Source organism: Urocampus carinirostris, chromosome 18 (assembly GCF_059441175.1).
Source record: "Urocampus carinirostris isolate Australia breed hairy pipefish chromosome 18, RoL_Ucar_1.0, whole genome shotgun sequence".
Classification (NCBI taxonomy): domain Eukaryota; kingdom Metazoa; phylum Chordata; class Actinopteri; order Syngnathiformes; family Syngnathidae; genus Urocampus; species Urocampus carinirostris.
Genome location: NC_142366.1, coordinates 28,759,237 through 28,774,262, shown reverse-complemented (window position 1 = coordinate 28,774,262; position 15,026 = coordinate 28,759,237). Strand labels below are relative to the sequence as shown.

General features: G+C 39.8%; 1 protein-coding gene across 3 annotated transcripts in view; it reads right to left on the bottom strand.

Annotated features, from left to right (window-relative positions):
• Window positions 1–13,554, bottom strand: part of mpp7a (MAGUK p55 scaffold protein 7a) — a 54,578-nt gene extending 41,024 nt beyond the window's left edge. For all 3 annotated transcript variants that reach the window (XM_088322173.1, XM_088322172.1, XM_088322175.1), the window contains exon 1: window positions 13,259–13,554. The gene's annotated coding sequence lies outside the window, so the exon portion shown is untranslated. The remainder of the gene's footprint in view (window positions 1–13,258) is intronic.
• Between the last annotated feature and the right edge of the window lie 1,472 nt (window positions 13,555–15,026).

Here is a 15,026-nt window from a genome sequence, read left to right as displayed (position 1 = left end):
CAATCGCAGGGGACACAGGGACAGACAACTCATTCGCTCATTCACACCTAGGGACAATTTGGACCAGCCAATCCACCTGAAATGCATGTTTTTGGAATGAAACCCACGCAAGCACGGGGAGAACATACAAACTCCGCACAGGAAGTCTGGAGCTGGATTTGAACCCACAACAGGTTCCCATGACATAAACTTTGCCGCACAAGCGCTAACCACTGCGCCGCCGTGCTGCACACGTAATATATGTTCTAGTTCAATTCCACCAATGGGGACCAAGCTTGAATACAACTCTTTCGAGCTACGTGCATCGCATATGTTTTCTACAGTCATGATTGTTTTGTCACCTCTCCAATCTTGACGGTGCACTGTCCATGTTTTCATTTTCTTTAATCCGCTCAACAGGACACAGATTGAAAACAAAAAGAGAAGCTTTGGTATTACTGTCCGTTCCATTGGTGGAAGCTGCACTGTCGTTTCAGTCTCCAATCGAGCACAACTTGAAACAAACAACAAAGTTCATTGTGGTTTGACCATCCATTGGGGATAAGTGGCCATTTTCAGCAAAATATAAAAAACAAATGTAGTAGTGCTTTTTTAACATTATATTTTAAAAATTTTCATTCGGGGGGCGAGAGTCAAAAGCCTAACAGTCCATATCTGGCCCACGGCCTGTAGATTGCCCATGCATGCCTTGAAAGTCCAACTTAAACATTCACTCCCTCAAGTTGCGTATAAACTATTACCAGGTGTAACATTATCGTAGGGTCTCCATTCACAGGAAGTCAGAGTATCAAAGGTTTACAGACTATCAGATAACCGGGAGACGGACAGACCGCGGTTCTTTGAGACATTTATAAGTGTGGAGGGACTTCAGACAATTTCCTGTCTTCAGCATGTTGAAAACGTATTAGGGGGTCTTTAAAAATGATCCACACAACTTAGCAGATGATTTGCTGGCTGCTCTACAGGCTGTATTCTGTGGGAAGTCCAAAAAGTTGTTAAAAAAAAAAACTGTCTGGAGGACAGTCAACAAATCTTTGGACCTTAGACTGAAACAAGTTAAACAAAGAACGAGTCATGAGAAGACAAAACCCAGACTTTTAAACTATTATAATGGCTGCAACAAATAATTATTTTGTTAATTGAGTAATATATTTTATAATTCAAGACATTTTTAAATGTCCAACTCTTGATTCTAAAACACATTCTTTTTCACTCAAATGGTCAAAAAATAATAAATATTCAGTTCCTGGTTCCACCCAGATAATAAGCCAACATAATAATCATTATTCTCCAAAGTAAAGGAAACAACATTACTGTACTACTGCAGGGATGAAAGGAGAATAGTCGTGGTCGGGGACAAAAGAGGTCGAAAGCTGGGACGGGAGAGTAGACGTGGTCAAAAAACGGGTCGAAGCCGGGGGACGGACGGAAGCAAAAAACAGGTGGGAGTCAAGGTCGAAAAAGGCTTGCCTAGTGTTAACTGAGGTTTGCAGACGGACTGACAAAAGGGGACAGATAGGAGTGGGTTGGAATAGGGACAGGGAGCCAATCAGAGTCCGAGGCAGTTGGCGCCAAAAGGAGCAGGCAAAGGTGATTCACATTGGTAATCATGACAGGTTGTTGGTTATTACTTTAGTGGTTGCATCTCAGATTAATATTATACCAAACAAAATGAGCAGTTTGATAACAATACCATACCGGAGACAGTAATTACCAACACGTCAACAGAAGCTAACACTTACGATACCATCCGTACAGTCAAGAATTTAGGTCCATGAAGGACTTTCAAAACAAAGGCCACGAATGAAAATGCCATGCGACCAATCGGCACTGTTTGCGGGGGCCCCTGGTCCCCATAAATGAATCATAAAGCGCCCAACATACAATGATTGACTGTTTTCTTCTGCCACTTTCATCCGAGCGATGGTTAACGCAGCACATTCTTCTGATTGTTGGGTGAGGGTAAATAACTGCAAAGCATCAACGTTTTCGTATCCAGACATTATTGGCACAATATTATAGCCCCGAGATATTTTCCTATTCTTAACAAAGTAGCATAGTGCGTACATACAGAAACCTGACACCTCCCACTGCTGGCAAGGGCATCACTACTAATGTCTTTCATTCATTGTAACTCTCCCTAGATCAGGGGTCTATTGCGGCCCATTTTCAGCCCCCGCCTTGCAATAAAAGTTTAAAGTTGAGTGCAACCCTCGCATGTTCGATATGAATGCTACCACAGTACTAATTACCGTAAATTCCGGACTATAAGCCGCTACTTTTTTCCCAAATGTTCAGCCCTGCGACTTATTCAGTGAAGCGGCCAATTTATGTAATTTTTCTAACGGCCACCAGCGGCACTCGAGTACAAAAGGTAAAATTTAGACCGGTGGAATTGTGCGCCGAGGTAGACTGCATCCTCTTAGTTCATGTTCGAATTGTCCGTATGACAGAATACATAGGTTCGTTCCGATTATGAGGAAGACACGCTTGATGGCGACAGTTATGAGGAGAAAGACGCGGACGGTTTACCGTGAATTTCGCAATTGCGGTACGGCTTTTTTAAACAGCTACACTTTGTGCGTTGCGAGCGTGTTAGGAGTAGCGTGGTGGTACCTTTCACAGGCACGGTTTGGGATGAAAGTTATATTATCATTATTAAAGCTTTGAAAACTCTCTCGGCGTACCGTCTTTCTTTGTAAATATGTGTAACCATGTATAATATGTATTTGCAACCATATTTTTGTGATGTATTTATTTTAGAGACTTATTGTGATATGTTTTCTACGAGCGAATCAAAAAGAAGGGGCGGAGCAAACGCGGACTGACGGGAAGTGGGGTAAAGCTGAGTTAAATCTCTTTGTTGTTGCAGCGGACAATAGTTGATATATATTTTTCCCACCCTTAACTTTGGAAATATACATTTTTTTAGTTGGATTACTTTCAACGGGAGCTTGACTTTAAAGGTTTGCATTAAATTCTAACTACCGGTATCATTTTCCGTTCATGTTGCCTAAGGTGGTGGATGGGTTTGGGATAAACTTGTGACTGTGTTACATGTTTAAATGTTGGAGCATGCGGCTTATATACAGGAGCGGCTTGTGTAAGGACAAAACCAATAATGACCGCAAAATGTGGTGCGTGCGGCTTATAATCAGATGCGCTCGATAGTCCGGATTTTACGGTAGTCAGGAAGGACTTAAATTTGGGAATATTTCACTCACAAATGCAGCCAACAATTAACTCATTCAATGCCTTAGTGCCGAAACGTGAAAATAAATATTTTTACACTGTTTCAAAGGGTTTAGCGCAACTCATCAGTAAGTATCAAGCCTGTGGGAAGTATTTCAGAATGAAAAATCACTCTTAGATGGCAATAGTAGCTTTGAGCAGAGCTTTGTCCACATGTCAAGGAAGGCCAACTTCCTAGTGTTGCTTCCTGTATCCAGCAATTGGAGTGCGTAGGCGACCCCGTGTGGCGAGTAGGCGTAGTGAAGCAGTGTGGTGAGAAAAGTGAATACTGTATATGTATAAATACAGACGGTTAACGCTTCAACAGAGCTTTTTTTGTTTAGATGTTGGAGGTATCACAAAAAAACACAAAAGTGTAAGTTCTGCTTGAAATGCAATCTTTCACAAAATGAGGATTTTCAATAAACTTACCAATGATCAACTGTTGTTTACCAAGCAATGGTAAAAGCTAGAAACATACTTTTGCTTCTAATGAAAGAGTATTAATGAAGCATTCTCTTTGTGTCCTATGCCTATATAGCTACAGAACTAAATTGTCTTTAAGCCTTCGAAAATAATTCAAAACGGCAAGAATTAAGAGAAATGTCTCGCATTGAATCAGGTAAAGTTTATGCAGGCTAAAAACAAAAAAACAAACATTAGCTAGCAAAACACGACATGCTAAATTGTTTAATTAACATCCATATAAAAGATTTTTTAGCGATTTACAGCCAAAACTATTTTTTTCAACAAGTCGGGTTGCCGGGACGGGAGACGGAGCGTGATTGGAGATCGGAACAAGTCGGGTAGCCGCGACGAGCGAGAAGTCAGGTATGGTGATCGGTACAGGAAACACAATCAGGATATGGGTAGCCGGGACAGGAGAACGGAGCTTGGATCAGGGATCGATACAGGAAACAGAATCAGGATACGGGTAGCCGGTACAGGAGAACGGAGCGTGGATCGGGGATCAGTCCCGGAAACAAGTCAGGATCAAAACAGGAGCCAGAGTCAAAAGTGCTTGCCTTGCATGCGCTGAGGTTCGCAGACAGACTGACAAGGAGTGAATAAAAATGATGTGTTCAAATAGGAGGAGAACCAATCAGGAAACGAGCAGCAGCTAGGGCCAAACGAGCAGGTAAGGGCAATGGGCAAATCATGACACCCAGAGTGGAAGTTGGATACAACTTCATCGTGGATTCACGTTGGGTATTAGTGATGATTAATCATTATGGATGGATGAATGGAAATGAATCACTCAACACCAAATAGGGAAAGAAGGAATGACTGAATGAAATGGTTTGTTCGACAGAACAGTGTAGTCTTCACATTGGGTGCTGTGTCAGGACCAGAACGGAAACAGGACCCACTCGCGTAACGTTTCTCACAAGTTTTATTGGAAGAAAGGGAGGGGGTTGCGCCCACGATCCGGGGATTGTTGGACGCAGGAGGCAGGTCGCTCTAAACGCGGAAGTGGGACTTCCGTGGCGAGCAATGTCAGTGTCGGGAACAGAAAAAAACGGGTCAATAGCCGGGATACAAGAACAAAAACATGGTCGGGATCGGAAACAAGTCGAAAGCCAGGAGAGGAGCGTAGACGTGATCGAGATCAAAAACGTATTGTTATTAGGGATGGGAGAACAGACGTGGTCGAGATCAAACAGATCGTAGCGGCAGACAAACAGGAGCAAAAACACGGAACAGACGAAAAAGGGCTTGCCGTGTAAAAATAGAGATTCGCAGACGGATCGACAAAAGGGGACTGACAGGACAGAGTTTAAAAACTGACAGTGAACCAATCCGTCAACAAGCTACAGCTGGCGCCACACGGGTGGGGCCAATTGGGTGCCATGGCAACTATGACATGCTGTGCATCATGGCAGTGGTTCTCAACCTTTATCTTTTTAGCGATGTACCTTTGTGAAACGTTTTTTTTTTCAGTCGAGAACCATTTAAAAAGAGGAACATTTTTGCTTGATCGGGAAGATTTTAAAACATGATATTGACAAATAAAACAACTTGATCTCATCGTTGTATTCTGGAGCTATTTGAACATACAGATAGAATAATAATTCATTATTATCAAAAAGAGTTAGAAACATAAAAAATAATATCCAATACATTTACTCCATACACCGCAACAAAATAAATATTGCACCACTGGCAGGTTATAGTGCTCATTTTATTGTTTTTTTTTGCTTCACGGTGTCACTTTTGTTATTGGATTTTTTTATCGACAAATAATTCTTGTCATACTGTTCGTCCAAATACAAGGTTACAATGAATTCTAACTTTATGAAACACTTGAGAAAAAAACAAAGTAAAAAAAGAAACAGACAGGGAAAAGGCCAGAGCTTATCTTGATTCTGCTCCCTTGCAAATTGGACACTTATAATAATACATTCTGAAAACCAAACGATTATAAGAGAGTTTATTACATCAAAAACAGTCCTTCTTGTTTGAATAACATAATAACATATTGAATAACATAATGAGTCGAATTTTTTCAACAAGTTTTCAAATAAAACACATAGATAATACCTCAAATAAGACAAAAACTAATTTAATAATTGGTATTTAGGGATCTATTTTTTATTTAAAGATACCTTTTGGTTTTATCTCAGCAAAGGATCATTTCTAAAATGAGCTAATAAGGATTTGTCGACGACCATATCAGAAGTATTGTTCCTATTTCACTGAAAAACAAGTTTAAAATACGTCAAAATAAGAAAAATAAGCCTCTTTTACCCTGACTCCCGCCTGTCCCGTTTTTGCACCCGTTTTTCCACCTGTCCATTCCTGATCTCCCCGTTTGTCTCCGGATATGACCCCTTTTGATCCCGACCACGTCTGCTCTCCTGTCCCGGCTTACGACCTGTTTCTGACCCTGACCACGTTTTTGCTCTCCTGTCCCGGCTATCGACCTGTTTTTACATCCCTGACACCGCCATCGCCCGCTACGGAAGATCCTCTTCCGTATTCGGATCACAACCCGATTGTGAGAGCGACTTGCTTCCCGCGTCCAGCGGGCATCGGATTGCGGGCGCTGCCCTTCCTCTTCCTATATCTCAATAAATTTGTGAGAAACGTTACGCGATTGGGTCTACCCCGTGTGCTGGTCGTGACAAGTTCATGTATTTCTGCTTATTTCTAAAAATCAATATTGTGTTTTTTATATGAATGAAAGTTTTATAACATGAGAAGGGACTAAATAACATGTATGCTTTCTTTAGAATGTATTTTCAAAATCGCACCTAGCCCGTTTTGCCAAAGCATTAATGACATTCACCAACAAAAACACAACTGATGCATCCGTTCTTGTCCTTAATCACAATTAATTCCACGGACAGACATCTGTGTTTGCATCGTTTGGCTTATCAAGCTGAACACTTTGACCAGAGAACAAAGCAAAGGTGTAGTGAAGCGAGGGGCGCTTTAGGCAAGCTATTTTGGGACAGTTTGCGATGTTAATGCAATAAAACCCTAACTGTACAACGTGCCGCGTGACTTTCGAGAGGCCAAATATGCCATTTGACCAACCCTAGGGTTTCCCCCGCTGCTTTATTAGCCCGGCGGTTCAAGACCTGGTGGAAACACTTGTTGGCCTGGAGAGGGATAGAATAGAATAGAATAGAATATACCTTTATTGTCATTGTTACAAAATGGGTGAACATATTGTGACACTGAAATTGGGCATGACACTCCAGTTTCACACATTCACTGTGAGGTAAAGAAACCAAGAAGATAAGGAACAGAGAAGATAAGGTTATAAAACAAGGAGGATAAGGTTATCGTTATAATTTACACAATATTTACACAAAGAAATGACGGCATGTAGGATGTTACATACAGTTGGTATCGTAAGGGTTTGTGCAATATGCATTTGGTGCAAAAATAGTCAACATGGCGCAAAAGAAATAGTCAACATTGTGCAAGGTGAGCAGCAGGGTTGGGTAGGGTTACTTTAACTGGATTACTTTCAATTACTTTTGGATTACTCCAATACCAAATATGCTAATAAAAGACAAAAGAAAGTAAATATGAATAAAATGACTAAATTTTGTGCAGGCTTGGGGAGTAACGGAATACATGGAACGGCAAAAATGATGTCGGCAAGCTGTTTGGATTTATTTTCATTTTGTTTCAGTCGCATTTTATGTTCATTTTGCCGGAGATCAAAGAGATCAAAGCCAGGAGAGAAAGCTTACCACATGTTGTGAGTAATCATTTTATTCATATTTAGTTTATTTTGTCTTTTATTAGCATATTTGGTATTGGAGTCATCCAAAAGTCATTGAAAGTAATCCAGTTAAAGTAACCCTATTCAACCCTGGTGAGCAGTAAACATAGATGGGCTCCACCAGACTGTACTTGCCCAGAACAAACCAAAGGAGATGGTGCCCCTACTACTAGTAGTTAGGGGATCCAAAAAACATACCAACCATCCATCCATTATCTGCACCGTTTGTCCTCAGTTGTAAGGCAGTCTGGCGTGGAACAACAGGAATCCAGAGGCCGACGAGATCGATACCAGTTACACGAGCAGATACGGGACAAATGGGGTCGATACCGGAAAGAGCGGGACAGACAGGATTGATATCAGACACTGGAGACTGGAGTCCGATCACAAGACGGACGAGATAGACGGGAACGATACCAAACACTGGAGATCGATATCAAACAGGACAAAATAGATGGGAACGATACCAGTCACTGGAGATCGATATCAAACAGGACAAAACAAACATCTTGCAAGTGCAGAGGTTCGTTGACAGACCTACAAAGGGTGAATGAGAGCACTGAGTTTTAATCGTAGGGAGGCCAATCAGTCAACAAGCCGCAGCTGGCGCCAAACTGGCAGGACCAATTGGCAACAGTGACGGAAGGCCTAGGTGTGAAATGTACGGCCCACCCCTGCATCCCATAGTCTGTTTTTTTTTTTTCTTTAGTGGGCGAACAACTGCGAAAGCTAAATCCTCATACATTTCTTCATTCTCACACAACACTCGATCAAGTGAGTGGGCCCTTCAAAATGGGAGTAAAACCTTTGGAATGTGAGCAATGTAGGGAGTTTCGAGGACACCAGGTGATACAACCAAAACATCATGCATCGTCTGGGCCGCTGTGACCTCCTTCCTAAAAACGGTCCGCCTCTGCTTCTGTTTAGTTCCTGTCATTAATACTAATGAGATAAAACTCCTATCCGGTATCCAAAACAACAAGTGTGGTTAGAGTAATTGCTCGAAACCAATGAACACTGTGATTTGCAGCTAAAAACTCAACCTTGTTATATATTTGTGGAAAGTATCACATTGTATATCAGTGTCTGAAAATCATGAGAAAAAGTTAGCGGACACCAGGGTAGACAACTCTGAAAAGTTGCCTGCCCAGCCATAAAGTTGCCTGGCCCATTTTTCACAACTTGGAGCACAATAAGACGACTTATCGCAAAAAAAAACATTGTTGCAAAGTATTCAGTCCATCCATCCATCCAATATCTGCACCGCTTAGCCTCAGTAGGGTCGCGGGGGTGCAGGAGCCCATCCGAGCTATCTTTGGGCAGTGTGCAGGGGGCACCCCGAACTGGTTGCCAGCCAGTTGCAGGGCACACGGGGACAGACAACTTACTCGCTCATTCACACTGAGGAACAATTTGGTTAGGCCAATTAACCAGACATGCATGTTTTTGGAATGTGGGAGGAAACCGGAGTGCCCGGATGAAACCCACGCAAGCACGGGGAGAACATGCAAACTCCACACAGGAGGTTCGATCTCGTGACCTCAGAACTGAGCCGCACACGCGCGAACCACTGCGCCGCCGTGTTCTGTTGCTAAGTATTAAGAATTGATAATCAGAATATATAACAGAACAACACTTAAAATTAAGTTTATTATACATCTACTTATAACATTCATTGCATGAATATGACATCGCTGTTTTCCATCTGCCATCAGTATGTCCCTGTATTTACACATCTTCATTCATGCAATGTTTGCTACAAGCCAGGTGAACTCTTTCCACAATGCTTTTAATGTACGTTTACGTTTTGTAGCGTCATAAATTTGTTAGCTTCTTTTGAATATTATTTTCTGGGACCGAGGTTATGGCTTGATTCCTAACCACTTATCCGTTTTTCTTGCAATCTCTGCGCGTCAAGTTTGGAAAATGATATGCAAATGCGTGACCCGATAACGCTCGGGAGAGTCCGGAAGCAGGAAGTTATTTGATGCAGGCTTCTGATTGGCTGCAGAGTATGCAAATTGCAAAAAGAACCGAAATTCAGAAAATTCCAAACCGAACTAAGATTTCGAAATCAGAATAAGGCAAACGTTTTATTTGATTTGAATTAAAAAAAATGTTTTTTTTTTCTTGAAAACATTGTCAGCCACCCGGGCGGAGACGTTTTGTAAGTTGTACGCCCGACGTAAAAGATGTACGCCCCTGGCATCCGGGCAGACGTTATTTCAGACACTGTATATTTTCATAAAATATTAAGGGAGAAACCTAAATGACATACTAGGACTTGCAAGCTGGTTCATTTCATATTCATATCAGACAGACTATAAAAACGGCGTAAGACAAACCCACAGGGATCATGTTTATTATTACATACGAACACAAAGTATGTAAATGACTGAGTTGGCATGCGGGGGAGGCTGACCGAGTCCTAAATTCTCAGCACTTGTGGTTTGGCGTGACGTGCTCTCATCACTTCACTGGAAAGGAATAGATTTATTTTTTTTAGTTTAAGTTTTAGGGAAGGGCGAGTACCGGTATATACTGTGGGTGTCATGAACCAGAACAGGATCAGGACCCAAACGCGTGACGTATCTCACACAAGCCTTTTATTTGCGGGAAATGGGGAGTCGGGCACATTAGGCAGCAGTCTGGTGTGAAATGATAGGAAGCCAGAGGCCGACCAGATCGAAACCAATTGCCCGAGTTGATATCGGACAGATGGGGTCGACACCGGACAGGACGGACAGGATAGATAATGAAACAGGATAAAGAAAAATAAACAGGACAAACTAGATGGGAACGAAAACTGGAGAGAAAAATAAACAGGACAAAAATAGACGAGAATGAACTGGAAACCGATATTAAACAGGACAAAAATAAAAGGGAACAATACCGGACAGGGAATACCAACAGGAAACTGGGCCGAGTCAAAACCCACGTCTTGTGGGACAGAGGTTCGTTGACGGACTGACCAAGTAAGAGATAGAGAGCACTGAGCTTAAATGGACGTAAAGCCAATATATTAATGAGCTGCAGCTGGTGCCACACGGGCGGGGCCAATTGGGCGCCATGGCAACCGTGAAAGTGGGTATTGGGACGGGCGATCGTTGCCGAGTATAGATTGCCTCACAGTGGCTATTTAGCAATCAGAAATCATTGAATAACAATAATAATAATGAAAGGAAGATATATTGTGAGATGTGAATGTGAACGGAACAAGATTCCTTAAAATTTCAGAGTGAAAAAGATTTTCCCCAGTGATTTAGGATCTGGTATCTCTGAAGAGCAGGACGAAGCTTGACAACGAAAAACTACAGCGACCAGATGATGAAGATGCTGTATCTGAATCAGATCAGGAGGCTTCTCCTGCTGATGGAAACCAGTTTTAACGGTTTGTTCGGTTCGGTTGTTTCTCTTTGTCTCATTCTCTCTGTCTTTTACCTTCTTTTGCTCTCTCTTCTTTTTTTCATTTTCTCTATCTCTCTTGCTTTCTCCTTCTCCCCTTCTCTCTTTCTCTTATTCTCTTTTCTCCCCTTCTCTCTTTTCATTTCTCCTCGGGATATTTCTCTCTCTCTTTCTTTTCCCCTCTCTCACTATTTCTCTTTTGTTTCTCCCTCTCTCTCTTTCTCTCTTTCTTAGTGACACCCTCTCTCACCTTTCTCTCCCTCTCCTTCTCCTATTTCTTTATCTGTCTTTTCTTTCTCTCTATTCGACAAGTCCGGCCCCCGAGAGAATGTTTGTTTTATCGTGTGGCCCCCGAGTTAAAATGAGTTTGACACCCCTGCCCAAGGTGAGTCTCATGCTATAAAAAATATATGTTTATGTAATCATTTGTGTATTTTTGCCAATTCTAATTTTAACCAATGCTGTTTTTTTTCAATTAATGCATTTTTTTAAACTATGAACTGCTATAAAATACTCAAAGTGTTTTTAAAGCCCCAGTGTGTAAAATTTGACCACTAGAAGGCACTGTTGTCTGCGAAGGAAAACCAGTGCCAAATGATCACTGCGAAGCAGCTAGATGCCAAACAAACATGGCAGTGTCTACTAGATATGGATTCCACTATGATTTTTTTTTTTTATAAAATTTTGCATTGGTATGATATTCCGGGTATATTCCCTAGAATTCAAATCCAGTTTTTTTTTTTAGCAGGATATGTTTTTTTGTACCACTACAAGGCACTACATAGCTACTACACACTGTCCCTTTAATGGACATATTTTGATGGGGGTTAAAAATATAAATTGCAGCGGAAAGTAAGTCTTATCTACTTTTAGTGTCAAGATTTGAAGATGATGTATCTGTATTTTTCACAAAAAGATATGGAATCGAACATCCTTTGTTTTGTTGTGTGTCAGCAGGATTTCTGACACTAAGTCTCACCTGACTTTACAGGTCAATTTACACAAAAAACTGTAATAAGTAATGCTTTCTTTTAAGTTTTTTGATCTAAAAATAGGTGGTGCTGCAATAGACACTGTATCAGAAATAAAGTTTTTAGGAGTCATAATAGACAATAAATTAAGCTGGAAAAAACACATTAGACACATACAAACTAAGGTATCTAAAAGCATTTCAATAATTAATAAAGCCAAATTCCTTTTAAACTATAATGCATTGTATTTATGATATTGTTCTCTAGCTCTGCCATACATAAAATATTGTGCAGAAGTCTGGGGCAATAATTACAAAAGTTCACTACAGCCCCTTTTTATCCTTAAAAAACGTGCAATAAGAATCATACACAGGGTAGGATATCGGGATCATACTAATATTTTATACCTGCAGTCCAAATGATTAAAATTGGATGATTTAGTAAAATTTGTCACTTCACAACTGCTATTTAAGGTCAACAAAAACATAGTGCCAGAAAACATCCAAAAATGATTCACTCAGAAAAAGGGAAGTTATAACTTAAGGGGCTGTAGTCAATTCAAAATCCCAAAGGTGAGAACCACCAGGAAAAGTATGTGTGTGTCTGTGTGTGGAGTCAAACTTTGGAACAATTTACAAGACGAGATCAAACAATGTCCAACTATTCATGTGTTCAAATTTAAATACAAAAATAACATTAGTGGTGGATTACAGAGATGAAGAAAATGGGGTATAAGTGATACGAGAGATTGGAAATGCTGCGTTTACCATCATAGTTAACCTTTTTGGTATTGTTACTATTATTATATCATAACTGTTATTATTGCCATTGTTGTTATTATCATTGGTGTCTCAATGATATTTGGTGACTAGTGGCATCATGACGTTGAGGGATGGGTACTACGATGATTAGTGTATAAAATATGTGACTATTGTTATTATTATAATTATTGATATCTGACCTATGTAATATGTATATCCGTGAGATTTTGTTATACTAGACACAAAAGAGGAGCTATCTATAAAATGTAATTAATGGGGAAGATGAAGGGGTAGGGAAAATAAGCGTTTGCTTCTTACTACCCCTTTTCGAACATGTTATGTTCACATTATTTTTGTTGTTGAGTCATTGTTTTTGTCCTGTTTTTATTTCATAATGTTCGAAATCAAGTTTTCATTCATTCATATTAATATTGTTTAAGCTATCGTAAACATTGTCTGCTTTAAAAAACACAATAAAATGGACACCTGAGCGTAATCAGATATTACATGTGAAATTTAAAAAAAAGTGCAAAAAAACAAAATCAGCCCATAACAATTGATTAATCCTCAAAACGTCCAATTTCGCAGACTTTATATGAAAGAGAGGGGAACATTTTCACAATGCACTATACAATGAGGCTTTGACTTACTTTGCATTTGAGATCGAAGTCGGAGGAGTTCTCTCTAGCTTCGATCGCATCCTGCCATTCGTTTGATAAGAAATATTAAAGCCTTCAGTTTCCCTTTGAAAATAAAAGTATGATTTTCTCCTTCGTAACTCCTTTTCCTGCGAGTAACTGCTAGAATTATCTTCCGAAACGTACGCTCTCGGCCGTGGCACTCTCCCAAGTATACAATTATCTTTCGTGGCTGATTTCTAAGCAGTTTCTTTGTTTTGTTCTTCGGCGTGCGTTGAAAATAAGGAGAATTTTGCTGATCTCCGGTCGGTCTGTATACGGCAATAGCAAAAGGACCCGCCCCGCCCGTTCGTTTATTGGCTGTGCCGGAAAAGGCGGACTGTTTACCTGAATGCTTTGTTCTCATTGGGTGAGATGAATAGCCAATCAAAGACATGTATCTTGGGTGACGTTTTGCATTCATAAAAATTGCTTTTGCTTCTGTGACAGTGACACATTTTTTTCAGTGACGCCATTAAAGCATCAAAGTTATGATAACATAAATACCTATTGTACTTACGCTTTTATCAACTTGTATTCTACATTACATTGTGATTTGGTTTTATTTCCAATCTTCTGTAAATGCAGTAAAATGCCTCCCCCTGAAGGCCATGTCAAGAAATGTGAGGGGGTGGAGCAAAGGGAATGTAAACAATAAAAAGATTCTTATTTTCTTCAACGAATGTATTAAATAATAAACATATTTGCCATTTTCGTCTAATTTTTGTAGAATGGAAATACAGTGTATAGATTTCCAAGGAACACTAGCAGCAATGTTAAATATCGGCCACTAGATAGGAGCGGATATTATGTACTGCTCAACATCGGTCCGCTAATAAATGCATCAAACAAATCATATCTCTTATTCAAATAATGATTTCAATTAATTTTTACGCAATAAACCTCACAGATAATAAGCATTGTGTTTTTACCCTACAGTTGTTAGAGGTTTCGAGTGGGGGATGACGCTTCTTGGTCGGGTTGCCAGGTTTGACAGTTACGCCGCATACATGCTGTTCAATATTCTTAATGCGGTGGTTTTCAAATTTTGGGGGGTTCAAAAGTATTGTCAGTTAGCAATAGTATTTTAAAATGTATCCATCTTCATTTAAAATAACAAAATACACTCAAAAATACTCACCTACATATCCCAAATTAGGTAATAATAAATAAATAAATAAATAAATAAATAAATAATAAATAAACATAATATGAATGCTGAAGGAAATTTAGAAATGTTGTCGGGTTGCCAGGTTTGACAGTTACGCCGCCTACATGTTGTTCAATATTCTTAATTCTGTGGTTCTCAAAATTGTTTTGGTTCAAAAGTATTGTCAGTTAGCAATAGTGTTTTAAAATGTATTTATCTTCATTTAAAATCACAAAATACACTCAAAAATACACACCTTACATATCCCAAATTAGGTTATAATAAATAAATAAATAAATAAAAATAAAAATAATGTGAATGCTGCAGGAAATTTGGAACGTTTTGCTAGCTGACGCCATTTTCTAGCTTGTGTCAAGCCTTTTATTTTGCGCGTGCAAATTCGTGAATTTCTTAGTCATGTTGTGTTTCCAGGTTTGATAGTTGCGCCACATACCTAGAAAAAAAGGGCATATTTGTCCATTTTAAATGAAAAACTACCTGCATGTAAGCAACTCTTATTTTTCATCCTTTTTTTTTTATTTGGCGTTTGAACTGTACTTCAAACAAGCCTCTTCTTACTTTCACCATTTT